At 41.6% G+C, this 14952-nt stretch overlaps 1 long non-coding RNA gene across 1 annotated transcript; it reads right to left on the bottom strand.

Annotated features, from left to right (window-relative positions):
• Nucleotides 1-1893: 1893 nt before the first annotated feature.
• LOC141786218 (uncharacterized) lies at nucleotides 1894-14215 on the bottom strand. The gene is made up of 3 exons (XR_012597646.1): nucleotides 14151-14215; nucleotides 13321-13374; nucleotides 1894-1949 (listed from the first exon to the last, which is right to left on the bottom strand). It is a non-coding gene; the product is annotated as an uncharacterized LOC141786218 (long non-coding RNA).
• Nucleotides 14216-14952: the final 737 nt, after the last annotated feature.

Here is a 14952-nt window from a genome sequence, read left to right as displayed (position 1 = left end):
TAAAGCAAACAATATTTTGCAAATATACTTTCATGCATTCTCATCCTTTTTTTACCGATTAATCAATTAATCGATTAATCGATTAATCATAAATATAATCGTTAGAGTAATCAATTACTGGAATAATCATTTGTTGTAGCCCTAGCTCATTTTGCTGCTTGCTTATTGTGCACAAAATCACTCCATCAAAATAAAACACCCTTAGTTTTCATGTTTCCAGGTTTGTAAGATAAATATCTTTGATGTGATTTGATAACTCCTGAATGAAAGGGTTAATAAGTATTTAAAGGCTGTAACTCTGAGTTAATTTTTCTAAATATTTCTCTTGGATGGGGTCCCCCCATCATTTCAGCTGGCTGTTATTTCCCCCCTGAGATCCCAGCCCCTCAGCTCGGGTGGAGCATTTATCACTAATACCTCTGTTTTTATTACTGCGGCGTGGACACGACGTGGCTCTGCTCTTATTTGTCTGGTTTTCGAGGGCAGACAAGAAAAATACCAGGAGAGAAAAATTATGATATTCATTTCAATTAGGACAATTCTTACTGGCTGTAATCTATCATAGTCAGCGCTGGTTTCCTCTGAAGATGAAACATGAGCTCGTACAGTGATGTTGTATAATCTCAGCTGCCCTCGCAGTGAACTCGGGACCAAAATGGAAATAAAAAGAGAAAATAGAGATCATTTTATCTGTTTAAGCTCTCATGGATGCAACAACAGATCCAGAAATGTTGATCCTGAAGGAGAGCTTCTCCATCCTCGGTGTGTAATTTGTGTACACGGCCTCTGGTGTTGTTTTAGGCCGCTCTCCAAAGCCACTCTAAAAAGGTATGTGGCTTCAGCGGGGAGAATAAACAGCCACCTCATTTCATTCTCCCACGTCTCTGTCGGACGCTCGTCTCTGCTCCTCTCGACCTCACCAGTTCCAAAGAAAAGCACATAAAACACGGCACTTTGGGGAAATCAGGCGCAGGAGAGGAGAGACGGGCTAAAAAAGGTTACAGCAGTCGCCAAAACAGACGCCAGCTGGGGGAAAAAACGCAGCAGAGACATTTGTTTTCCAAAATGTCTCACGTGTAAAACATTTATTTTGCTTTAAAGTGATGCTGTAACAGAGGAGCTTCACATTCCCACGAGATGCTGCACATTCACCCCGTCTGCCCCAATTATTTTCTCAAGTCAAGTACGAACTCCAATCACAACTTCGAGAGCAATGTAAACATTAAAACATACGACCTCCATCCAAAACAAACGCGTCTGTTAGTGTAAAGTAACACACATCAGCTGGTTTTGGTAAACACAACCAAAGAGTGTCTCTGGCGTCTTGAGTGCATGTTTTAAAGACGGTGCAAAGCAGCGTCAAACCACCGTTTTAAGTGCACAATAAAAACACCAAACAGGGACAATCCTGGCGGCGTTTCAGAAGTTTAAAGAGGGACAACTTCTGCTTTCAAGGAAGTCACTCAGAGGTCTCAGAGGATGCAGAGCGCCTGCATCGTTTCCTCCTGAGCGTGATTCACCTCGACGGCAGTAAATGACCTCTTCAGGAGACTCTCTTTGTTTGGACAGCGCAGAGGAGACAAATAGCTGCTGAACGGCTCTGAAACTGCAGCTCCACCTCTGAGTGAAGGCCTGACAGATCAGCTCTGACAGCTCCACCTCCACCTGGCCCCGTCAACATCCGCAGACCTGACAGGGAACAGCCCGCGGCGCTGCGGTGAGGTCCGAGACTTCACGACAAAATGCCAAACACGATGGAGGTGAACACACAGAGCTCTCTGTCCTGTCATGGAGAGGATGTAGAGGTGTGTGTGTGTGTGTGTGTGTGTGTGTGTGTGTGTCTCACCTGGTTAGGAGATGCTCTGGCCCCGCGGTGAGAGGAGGAGGTGATGTCGATGACAGAGATGAGCCTTTTTAGCTCAGAGGGCAGCGGATCCAGCAGAGACGGACTGGGAAACAGAAACACACAACATCAGTCAAAAACACAAGATGCCAACTTTGACAGGTGTTAAATTTTAGGATTTAAAACTTTATTGACAAAAATCTGTCATGAAAAACAGTCATGTGTGTCTCCACGGGAAAAAAACGGAAATCCTGTCAAGTGTTTTCGTCTCTGCAGATTTTTTTTTTTGCTTATTTCAAGCACTTCAGACCTCATTTTGTCTTAAAAATACTTGAAATCAGACATTTTTCTGGATTAGTCAGGTGAATTTAGCTCAAATTAAGCCTAAAAAGACATTTTCTACTAAAACTAAGACAAAAACACTTGTTTTTTTGCAGTGTGTGATTTCGTTGTGAGCCTAAAATCCTGCGTCATATTTTTATTGAAAGTCATGACACTTTCCTCTTGCAGAAACAAAAAATAAAACATTTTTACAAATTTTTAAAGCAACTTCTTCCTCATTTGAAGGGTGCACCCATTATTTGTGCATTAATTAAGTTTATTTTTACATTATTTGTGTGTTAAAATACCTAAAAGAGGATGCATTAATTTTTTGTTGCATGCATAAAATAAAAGCTAGGATGCAGTTTGAGCTCTAACTTGCAGGTTAGCAATAAATAAATCAATTTTTAACTGGATTTTGTAATATTTTAGTTTCTTTGCATTTATTATTTTCCTTTTAAAGCTTTTGCAGGACACTGAATGGCATTAAAGATGCGTGCATACCTGGATTTTACGTTAATTATTGAAATATTGTGCACAAAATGAATATATGGAGCTGAATCCTTAAAAGGTGGATCAATCTGAGGTTTTTGTTTGCATACAACACAGGAAATGTCTTTATTTGTGCATTTAAAAGACATTTAATCTGTATTAGAGCTGCAGAAAACAGCAAACCTGTCCCTCATTATTCAAATATTCATCATTTTCCTTCTGTTCAGCGAACGCTGCGTCCGTAAAGGTTTCAGGAAAGAGTTTAGTTGCAGAATAAGATGATAACACACCTATAAATTTCTCAGTCAGCCTTATAAAAGCCTCCTGCTCCTCTCAGCCGACAGCCGCGCTCCCCCCGCGCTCTGATGTATCGTTGACTATACATCATGTGACAGAGAGTCTATTTGTGTCACAGCAGGTTGGGGAAAATGTCAGAAACCAACATGTCTTCAGCTCCTCCACACATCTGCGAAACAAGAGGCAGGAAGCTTTTTTTTTTTTTGCTCTGCAGAGCTGGAGACGCAGACTGATTTCACTCTGAGAAGTTTGAACACTGAGATTTTAAAGTTTGGGTCTTAGGTTAAAATATCAACAACGTTCAGGTTCATAAGCCTCCCAGAAACCAAACTCCAACACGTTCCTCCTGCGGCCTCGGCAGGGAGGAGACAAGGTGTGCAGACAAATATGAAGATGTAAAGTAATCAGGCAGCGGCATATGGAAGTCGACGGAAACACTAAAAGCCTTTTATAAAAGCCTAACAGATTCAACTCATTGTTCTCCAGATGCCAGTTAACGGAGCCAATTGAGATTTTGAGCATTTCTGAACAACACGAGGTATTTAACACCAGCTTTCCACACACACACACACACACACCGCTTCACTTATTGTTTTTCCTTTGATGGAATTTTCTTCAAAGCGCGCCTCTTAACGTCGGCGGATCATCCGGCTCGGCCCCCTCGTTTTCAGATCCCTCATTTTTCCTGCTCATTTGCGTGCGAGGTGCTTTACCTTTAGGAAAAGAAATATCAGGGTTTATTAACGGCGGGGAGAGAAGAAAACAGGAGGATCTCTTTGACTTTAACACGGAGGATTCCTCTCCCCGGGAGACTAAACAGAACAAGAAATAACAGGAGCCGTATGTATTAATGTATGCCCTTTGATGTCTGGCTTGCAGAGTCCTGTAGCACCATTAACAATTTAACTGAAACATCACATTTGTCAAAACTAAATTGTGCTTCTAAGAGTGGAGGTTGAGAGAAGACATACGTGTCTTTTCCTGCAGAGTTGGAGGAGAGCAAAAAGGCCCAATTAGGATTGTTTTTTGAACTGGAGCAGAAAAACTGAAGAGTGTGTGTTGACATATGTGTGAAGAGAGGAGGAAGAGGAGGGGGGCTGCTGCACACGCTCACATCTCACATTAGCTTAGCTCCCTCTAGTGTTCAATCAGCGTACTGGAGCTTCCATCGAGGTGTCTGTTAATGCACAAGATTTGGTTTGAGGAAAACACAGATGCATGACTCAGGAGGACTTTTTATGCTTGCATTTAATTATTCTGTGACTGTTTTTGTTCTTAATTAGATCAAATTTTAAGTCATGTAGAAAAATAAGCAGAAAAAAGTGCCTTGATGTGCTTTTTTTGTATGAATAAAACCAGCACGATGCAGATCGAGAAAATAAAAATAAAAACAGTTGACCTGCAGTTGCATTTATTAACAAACAGACTCTGAGATTTTGAGCTGATATCTAACAGATAATCAAAGCCAGACTGACAGAGCTGCTTTTAAAGATTTACAGTCAAAGACTAAAGCCCGTGAGGAGCGGTTTCGCAGTTACATAAGATCAGATTTCATCAAACCAGAAGGCAGAACTGTGACGGACAACTGGTGCTGTGCACGAGGAAAACAGAGACAAACAGCCTCTGATTGAGTGCAGCTTTAAAAGAAAAGAAAATAAGGTTAGTGCAAAAGAAAAAGATGATAAATGTCTGGAAACTGAGCCGCAACAAAACTCAGAGAGGACAAAATGCAGGAGAATAAACGAAGGAAATGCTGCTAAAATAAAAAAGCAAATTCAAAGTTTTTTTCAGTTGAGATGATTTAAATATTCCCCTCTTCATCTTTAATGATAAAAATGTCATTTTTGAAGTAGAAATGCCCTCAGACCTGCCGCTAAACATTAAACAAACACGTTCATCCCTCTGCAAACAAAACGTCATCATTAAGCATCACGCTCGCAGGCAGAGCAGCTCTTGAACGGGGGAACACAGGCCGCGTTCGGCGGGTAATACGTGGCAATTAATCACTTGATTAATATGCCCTTAAACACACAAAGTGACAGTGACAAATTCTGTTCGCACGTTTGCGATCCCGAAAACGATAATTGTCCAATGAGAGTCTCATTTGTCACAGAGGGAGAAGGAGGCAGAGCTCGGCTTCAGTCTGGGATGGGTCGTTTTTTTTTTTTTTTATTTGGGAAGATTTTTTTAAGATTAAGAGATATTCAGACAGAAGAAGAAGTTTTTAAACATGAAGTCACTTTTTGAACATTTCTGGAAGAACTTTGAGTCTTTAATCTTTCATTTTTTCTTCTGCAGATCAAATTTTATTTTATTCTTCTGGTTGGTTTTGCATTATGGTTTCTTTAGATTAGATTACAGTGAGACTTTTAATGACCGCTTCGTCTGCAGAAACAACCGATTGAATCTTCCTCCTTCCTCCAAACTGAAGCAGAAAACTGGGCCCATGTTTCATTTTGTGCAGCTCATTAATATCCAAACATTTCACACTGCGTCATGTTTGTTCACAGCCAATAAAAACACATTTCATCACAGGAACACGAAGATGATGGGCAGGAGGAAGTGTTTCTTCTTCGTGAAATCAAAACTTCTCGTCTCAATCTTTCCTGCAATTGCACTGCATCACTTTCTTCTCCTTTTGTGCACAAATCAGTCATTCTGGTGTTTTCATTGGTGCATTTTCTATGATTTCTGCAAAAAAGCTAAAAATGCATGAACTCCAAACACAGCCAAATTAAAAAGGATTGAAACATCTTTCCTGAAACGAGCTTCCTCTTCCAGCACAAACCCTGGTCAGAGTCTGAAACAGACGATCTGTCGCTGGTGTGAAGTGCAGCCGTCACCCGGCATATGACAGCATATTGCCGCCGTGCCGCTCACAGCCTTCAGCGTGATGTGTGCAGATGAAGGGCTGCGGCTGAGGGCTCGGCCAGGCGGCGCGGCCGACCCCGGAGAGGAGCGCTGGGAGCTGGGGGTTGCAGCAGCAGAGCTCCCCTGGTACCTCCCTAATGAGCTCCACTACTGCCTCCAACATGAGCCCTTGCTCCTCCACGACATCACACACACACAGGGAGGAGGGAGGGAGGGAGACACTCTGCACAGCTGCAACACTGAGAACGTTACAGAGAGGAGCGATGTGCATGTTTAAACATACAGACGCTAACAAGTGCACACAGTCATATGTACATGGATGTAAAAATATTCCCCCCACATGCACGACACACAGCTGCTGCAGAGCCCTCTCCAACAGAGGGACAGAGAGGAGGAGTGTCTGTTAGAGCCAGGGAGTGAGAGGCTCAATATGCATGCATAAACACTCTTAAAGGTGCTAGACACACACACACAAACACACACACACACACACACACAGGCCTTGCTACAGCTGGAGCACAGGGCAGTGTGTTGTGCTGCAAGTTTGTCATCAAAAAGAGTCAGAGCCAGAGTTTGTTTCTGCTAAATCTGACATCAGTAGCGCGCTCGCTAACGTGAAAGTTTTGCAGCAGGAAACTGGTGAAGCCAGCGTTTGTTTGCAGGATTTGAAGCACTTCCTGTGACTTCCACATCCACCAACACTCACACAGAGACGCCCACTCACGTCTTCTCTGAGAAGCAAACAAATCCAATCGGTTTTTATTCCAGTCAAAGAAATCAACTTCCAGTAATTACCCCACATGGCACAAAAAAACAGACAGAGGGAAGAGAAGAGGAGAGAAATTTGCAAAGTCTATAATTTTTTTTTGCCGGCCATTTCAACTAATGATATTGTAATAAGATGCCTTGCAATGGAGAGGGAATGGAAAACGTAATTACATGCATTAGTTTATCTAAGCGCTTGTACCGTCGCAGATCCATCAGTTTTTCAGAGCTCATCTGGAAGCCCATGCATCACTGTCACGAGCCGTTTGATGGGGGGAAAACGTGTTCATTTGTTAGCCTCGTTTAAAAGATGGCGCCTCAGATTCACTTAGGCCCAGACGGAGCAGAGCGGTTATGACAGCACCATTACAAAAAAACACACACACACACGTATAAAAAAGAGAAAAGGGTTGCGATGGAGCAGTCGGCGCCTTGGCAACTTCATCAGCTTTCTGCATTAAGGTGATTACAGCCGATGAGAAGAGGCCGAGCGCTGCTGTGTGTGTTAACAAGGAGGATGTGGTTACAATCGCTCTACCTCTTTTCTCTTCTACCTTAAGCAGCGGTTTTCCCACAGTGTCAACAGGCAGAGGTGAAAGGAGCCAGACGCCGGCGATTGAGTGTTAATCCCAGACGCGCTGTGACTGCTGGTAAAGGTTTTCTCTGTAATTGTTCTTCAGAAAGTCTCTAACAGGAAGAAAACACGCGCAGGACGCCGCCCATTCCTCAGCGTCTCAACTCTTAATGGACATTAAACACACAGCTGAAGAAATACACGAGCTCAATCGAGTTAGCGGGCACTTACGGAGGGGAAGCCGGGCTCATACATTTGCGTAAGAACACATAACTGTCACAAAATTACATGTCGTTATTGAGCACATGGTATGGATCCTTCCAGCGTAATGGGATCTTTTTTAAAGAATGTGGTCAGTCGCGGTGTTTCAAAGACGAAGATGAAGACGAGGAGGAGGAAGAGGAGGAGGAGGAGGAGGGTGTCGTCTCGCCCTCCTCCTCCTTTGAGTGAAAGCAAGAATCTGCTTATTCAGTTACATTTCAGAGCCTCAATTTCCGTTTGCAATCAGCTCGTTAGGGCTGACGGCTAGAGAGGCAGCCATTAACCACACACACACACACACACACTCACACACACACACACACACACACACTGAGGCTCAAGTCCAAGACAGGCCTGTTTCTACTGCTGCCAGGACAGGAGGTGAGCAAGGAGGCAGGAGAAGATGGGAGGTAGAGGGAAGACTCCCCCTGCTGGCTGTCAGAGGGGAAGCAGCAGAGGACAAAAAGCATCTCAATTAGAAAAGAAGAGTTTTAGGATTTAAAGGGATTTTTGAAAATGTAAATAAAGTTTTAAACTCACTTTTAGGCTGAAGAGAATTCAAGATTAAAAAAAAAAAAACTTACAGGTGATTGTCAGACTGAATTTCATCTCTAAATTAAATCAATCTCGTTGTCGATTTTTAATCCCTTCATCTGTGTCCTTTCGTTCCACAGCAGGTGAATCATTTCATCCCCAAAGATGGCAGCTATCTCCCTCTGAACTGGAAATCTGAGTATTAATTTTTTGGCAGCTCCTCCTGCATGATTCATGAAAGGGCCGGTAGAGGGCTAATTGTTCAAATTAATTTGCGTAAACGACTAAGCGAGAGATAACAGAATTACATCTGCACTTCCCTGGCACGGGTTCAGCAGCGACGGGCCTCGACAGGCAGCTGCAACGAGATCCTGGCATCCTCGGCAGAAATTAAAAGCCACAAAACATTAATTAATAGACTTTTTGTTACGTTAATCTGCACCGAAAGGTTTAAGGAGAGCAAGGAGGAGGAGGAGGGGGAGGAGTGGGCGGTGTGCATAATGAGAATAAATTAGTTTGGTTAAACATTTTGGGAAAAGGAGAATAAAAATAAAAGGAGGAGAGATTAAAGTGAAGGAGTGAACTTTCCGGGCAGGTTCATTAATCAGCCGCTTCTTTGAGAACATTTGGCCTTCGGATCAGGCCGCGGACGCCGCAGCACTTCTCAAGGAGCGACTGCACAGCCGAGAGGTTACAGCGCCATCAATCTCACCTCCTCCTCCTCCTCCTGTTCTCCCCCAAATTGAAGGAGCAGCCCATACTTTGCACTTGTCAATTTGGAGCTTTATCTACATGCTAGAGGCTAATGAGCCATCTCAAACTCTTGATGGCCAGGATGTAAATGATCTTAACTAGCTCTCTGTCTGCTGTCAGCAGTTACAGAGGAGGACGAGGGACCAAGTTTGTGAAGAAGAGCTGAAATGAGTCACTCTTTGGATGAAAACGGTCACGGGAAAATCTGTGAGCCTCTGAAGTGATTCTGCAAAGCCAAAAGTCTGCACACACGCTGGAAAAATCTCATTTTACTCGATTGCTTGATCTGCACGGTGCGAGGGAAATTTGCCTTTTGTGAGTCACATCTTTACACCACACGCTGCAGAGACGTTCAGGCATTTATTTATAGATAAAGACAGGAGAGGTGTGTACGTTCAGGTGGACGCTGGGTGCATAGTGTGTGGGCAGCTCAAAGATGAAGATCGTACATGTTGCTCTCCAGCTCTGACTCATCCATTCTGCACGTTACATCTGGATCTGTTTGTGCACAGAAACCTGCACCAGAGAAAAACACACAAACTTTGCAAAATGCAAACATGTGCATCTTATAATTCTCTGAGAAGCAACCACAAAAGAAGCTGGTGATATTAAAAACGTGATATATAAGACAGCCCCTGCAGAGAGGAACAACATGGCAGCAAACACGGCCTCTGAGCATTCGAATTCACTCGAGCGATGCCCGTAATGAAAGCTAAAGCTCGCTGAAACTGTGAACGACCTCGGATGAATCACCTTTTCCAATCAGCCTGCGGGGGAGATACACTCTCCCCCCTGCGGCGCTTAAACTCCTGTTTTCTCAGAGTCATATGGGCGATGTAAACACCCCGCGCGGAGGCCCCGTTTCTCATCTGCGGATATTATTAGCATAAATTACGGCGGTAACAGCAGATAAAAAGTGCAGTCAGGGCATCCATTTAGCTCTGCTAAACTTCCCCGTTGCTGCCAGTTCATGATCACCCATCCAAACGGACTATTTTATGCCCGACTTGGCTGATGCATGAAAAAAAGAGAGCGGCGCCATCTTTTATCCCTTTTCTCCCCTGAAAGAGAAAATCGATGTGAGGACACGGAGAGGCCATCGCTTATGTTTGCTTCAAGCTTGCGTCTTCACGCAGCACAGCTCACCTGGGCCCTGTTCATCTCTGCTCCTACGGCCCCCGAGGGCCCTGAATGCACCACCCACACCGGCCCTATCGACTCTACGCCTACACCTCAGACAGACGGGATCTGACCGTCGCAGCAGGTGAGTTGTGTAGTGTTTCTCTGATTCCAGCAGCTGTGGCAGAGACGTCGAAGCTAAAGAGACTCGAGTGGAGAGTTAAAGTGGAGAGACTGGGTCACGTCACTTTGATGCTCAGAGTTTCCCTCCTGTTTTAACAGAAAGAGTAAAACATGAAGCCACAAACTCTGATCCCCTCCTCAGAAACATTATCTCTGCTCTCTTTGATTTCTTCATCATTTTTCCCTCCATCTCTTCCCCCCATCACCATTTTTCCCGCCCTGACATCCAGACAGTTGGTGCTGCCATGTTGCTTACAGCCTCATTTTTCTTCTTCTCCTCTTATTCTGCTAATATATTCAGGCTCTTCTTCTTCTCCTGATACATATTCGCTCTTGATTGTGGCTGCCAATTAGCCGGCGCGGCGGTGGCAGTTCATCCATCTGACTTAAAGGTTCCTCGCCACTAATTCTGACGGTCGGGTCAAGTAGCGGAGGGGCCCATTAATTGGAATAATGAAGTCTTCAGTGAGTGATCATCAATGACTTCAGAGTGCTATTAATCCTTTAAAGAAATCATCTCTTTATTTTTAATGTTTAGCTTTATCGTCCAGCCAGCTGCTGCAGCATCTCATTTATCCCCGACTTAATAAACATCATGCACGTATGATTTCTCTTTCTCTCTGCTTTATTTACTCCCACGTCATTTACTTCAATCTGTCCTCAAACTCTCTATATATCATCCTGTTTGTTTCCCTCTACCCCTCCTCTTCTGCCTTTCTTTTATTTCCACTCTCGATCCTCCTTACTCTAAATGTCCTCCCTTCTTTATTCTGTTTTATTATCGTACTGTTGTGCTCCAGGTTGCAGCTGAAGCCTTAAAAACACTGGAGGGACATCTGACCTTTGACCCCTGCTTTAATAACTTCAAGACTCTAAATACTTTTTTTTTTTCTTTTTTTTTCTATTTATTTATTTTAGTTATGTAGAGGTTATTATTTCATTCATTTTTATTTTTATTTTCTTTTTATTTATCTTTATATTTTTTTGTCATGTAGAGGTTATTTTTTATTTTATTGTTTGTATTTATTTATCTATTTATTTTTTGTCATGTAGAGTTAATTTTTCTTTTCTTTTTTTATTTATTTATCTTTTTAATTGTGCAACAAGACAGGACAGTAACAGTGAAAGACAAATTGTAAACAAAAAGTTGATTGCACAGGTAGACAAAATAATAATAAAAATAATTATAATAATTATAATGATAATAACAATAATAATTAAAGTAAAAAAGGATAAATGTAAAAATAATAATAATAAAAAAATGATAAAAAAATGATTTCAGTAATATAATAAAATTAAAGCAGTAATTTGGATAAAAATTAAAATAATGATAAAAGGATAAAAACAAAAATAAAAACAATAATTATAAAAACTATAAAAAAGATCAGAGTAATTAAAATAATATTAATAACAGTTATTAGGCTAAAAATAAAAATAAGGTTAAAAGGAAAATAGAAATAATAATAATAATAATAATAATAATAATAATAATAATAATAATAATAATAATAATGAATAAAAATGATTTAAAAAGATTAGCACAATTATAATAATATTGATAACAGTAATTAGAAATATTGTGAGAATAATGATTATTAGTATCATCATCATCACAAGACTCTAAATCTAACTGTATTAAATTTTTTACAGACACTTTCAAGACCATTTCAGAAAATATTTATTATATTCCTCCTAAAAACATCTTTAAAAAGTTTTTACCTCAGTGTGTGTCATCCCTCTGCTTGTTTGTGAACTCTTTCTCATCATTTTATTATTATTTATCTCGCTTTTAAACTCCCGCTGAAGCACTTTGGAAGTCTGTTTAGAAAAGTGTGTCATAAATAAAAGAAATCCTGACGATAAATATTAAAATGCACATTATTTAGCTTCATCAGAGGTTTGTTTTGTGTCTCCTGTCAGGATGACACATCGTCTCTGAAACTAATCAATGACTTGGATTTCTGCAGCATCCATCTCCTTCAGTCGGAGCATCAGAGAGTGTGTTTGAAACGTCGCTTCATTCACCTACAGTATCTGTACACACAGCCATCAGTCTCTCATCTCTTCATACATCACGCCGTTATAATGTGCAGTACAGTCCTCAGACATTACTCACAGTGACAGTGACGGAGTGACTGCCAATAACCTAAACAGTGAACACACGTCACACACACTCGCTGGAGTTCACACATGAACGATGGAGCTGATTCAGACGTCTGACAGCGGCTTTAAGCCTCTGAGCTTTCACGGCGTTGGCCCGAGTCAAATTGTTCATTTTTCCTCTAATCGTGTCATTTATCAACACGCCGCTGAGCCGCGTCACAAAGTGGAGCTACGCTAACGAGACGTGAGGAGAAGACGTCGGCTTCAGCAGGTACAAATCAAAGAGTTTAAGGTTAAAGCAGCGCTAAAACAGACGTCCATGACGTGTGTGTGTAACTCCAAATGCTGCTGATGACCTCTGACCTTTGGAGGATGAAAGCAGAAATCAAACTCCTGCAGCTGCTTCCTGTGTCAGTCCCTCTTTTATGGGGACGCCATGAACTCAGAGCAGACCAGCTCAGCACAAACAGTCAATTTACCCATTTTGCATCCAATCCTCGATTATGAGGCGCGCTGCCGCGTCTGATGGAGAGATTAATCTTGCTTTGATAGAAATATGTCACTTTCTGCAGCTCCTGATGGATGTGATTTATCACTCCGGACAAATCTGCGCCCGATTGTCCCTCCTCCTGACAGCTCTATCGTCCCAAAATGTCACCTGTTGTACGCCCACTGACCTTCTAATTTTCTAATTCAATTTGGAGAAGGAGTCCCCTCCCTGCACCGCGACGGAGCAGAATCATGAAGCAGTAATAACAATTACACACCGTGACCAGCTCCAAAACCTGCAATTCAAAGCCCAAGTAGTCTTTTATTAGGCTGCCCGGTTAAATCAATCTAAATCTAAGCATAATAAGTCTCTAATCAGGTGCTGGGCAGAATAATAGGTTGTCACGCTTGAGGAAAAATAGGCAATCATGGAATGTTTTCTTTAATTAGGCCGGCTAAAGTAGAAGGGCACGGAGCGAGCGCGGGACACATTCATCATAGCCAAGGTGGGAAATTACTTCAATTACTCAGGAAGGGGAGAGTGAGCAGAATCACACGAGTCACAGACGCTGAGGAGACCGGGGAGCGCAGAGGAAGTCCTGGTGACACCCAGGCGAGGACAGAGGAGGCAAGGAGTGAGGGAAGAAGGGAAGGAGAAGAAGGTGAAAGCTCAATAATTGTGTTATATGTCTCGTGCATGGACAGGAGAGCTCACCTGCATCAGCAAAGACTTGTGCACCAATCACGCGTCCTCTCCGACGAGGTGTCCCTGCAAGAAGCAACAACTCAGATTATTTCTTTACTCTTGATGACTGTTTTTATTTGTGGGCCTGTTGCTTAAAAAATGAAACATTTTTAACACATTTTCCTAAATGTATCTTCACATGTGAATAACTTAAAGTGTCTGTAACTGTGTTTCACTTCCTCCTCCCTCTTTCCCATCTCCTCTCTGCTCCACTAACCACCATCTCCATCCTCATCCCAATTTTTGTTGTAACTGCAATCAATCATTTCTGCTTTCATCTATCTGCTATTGATGAATGACCAATTATTTGCCGTCTAATGCTCTGAAAAACGATGACCCACGTAGACACATCAACTCCTTTTCTCTCTCCTCCCTCTTCTGGTTGATGTGACACAGAACAGCAGTGATGGATTGTATCCTTAAACTGTTATTACGTTTATAATGTGGCGCTCAAATTTGACAGCTCACTTAGTGAGGACTCCACTATTCAGTAAATAAATATTATTTCAGGGTTGAGAGGAGACAGAGGAGATAATTTATAGCTTTTATATTAAAAACAAACATGAAGAGTTGGAGCCAGGTAGGGTTGGTGAGCTTTCTTCTGTTTGTGTCCTTCAGTAGAAGAGGAAAGCACAATGTAAACAGAAAAATGAGCATTACTCTAAATTTACTTGCTCATTTTAAGATAACATATCACTGCTTTATCTATTTTCTCTATATTTTGGTGCAAATTTTCATCTTATTTTTATGTATTTATTCACTTATTGTAGTTTGGGACATGGACAGGTGTCAGGTCTTACCTGTTCTTTCTTCATATGTGGCGTTAGCTGCAAACCATCTTCACACACGCTTGAAAATGACGCTGAAAAAGTAAAGTGACGCATAAACTTTTGCACTGCAGCATAAAACATGTATATCCCTTCATATTCAAACTATTTTTCTCATTGCATTAATTTAAAGTAACGCATTATACTATTTTACAGAAACGTAGTTGAGCTAGCTGTTTATGAACTGCGTCATCAACTTAGGTCACTCAAACATGTATAACAGCGAAAGGGGAGGTTTACTGCACCTCTATGCGACCCAGAAATGTTCCTGTCAGCATGTCTTGAAGCCTAAATTATTTAATAACATATTCTATGCACCTTTTCTTGGAGCTTTTGTATGTAAATATCGCTAAAATAAAGATACACAAACTCCTCCGGTGTTAACAGGTTCACCGGCGCGTGCACATCTGCAGAAACTACGCAGTTAAAAAACGCAGCTAACCAATCAGCTTACCGAGTCAGAATCTATAAAACTCTTCTTCTTTGAAGATAAAGGGCTAAGTGTTACATAAATATCAAAAAAATAAAGATATATAATTGTTATTTTTATTTTTTACCTGCTAATTGGGTACACGTGCGAAAGTTTCGACTCCAGGAGACCACGTGACCAAACGTTGCGTTTACTGACGTGTTGCCTATGGTAACCGGGCATGTTCACTAACGTGTTCATTACATTCATTCGTTTCTTTCATATTTTTGACTCAGACGATAAGCTTATACAATAACAACAATAATAATAATGATAATAATAATAATAATAATATTAAAAATAATA

This window comes from Halichoeres trimaculatus, unplaced genomic scaffold (assembly GCF_033239565.1).
Source record: "Halichoeres trimaculatus isolate MK-OKI-2021-1 unplaced genomic scaffold, fHalTri1.1 fHalTri1_scaffold_24, whole genome shotgun sequence".
Lineage (NCBI taxonomy): Eukaryota > Metazoa > Chordata > Actinopteri > Labriformes > Labridae > Halichoeres > Halichoeres trimaculatus.
Note: the sequence above shows the minus strand (reverse complement) of the source record. Positions and strands in the feature narration are given on the sequence as shown.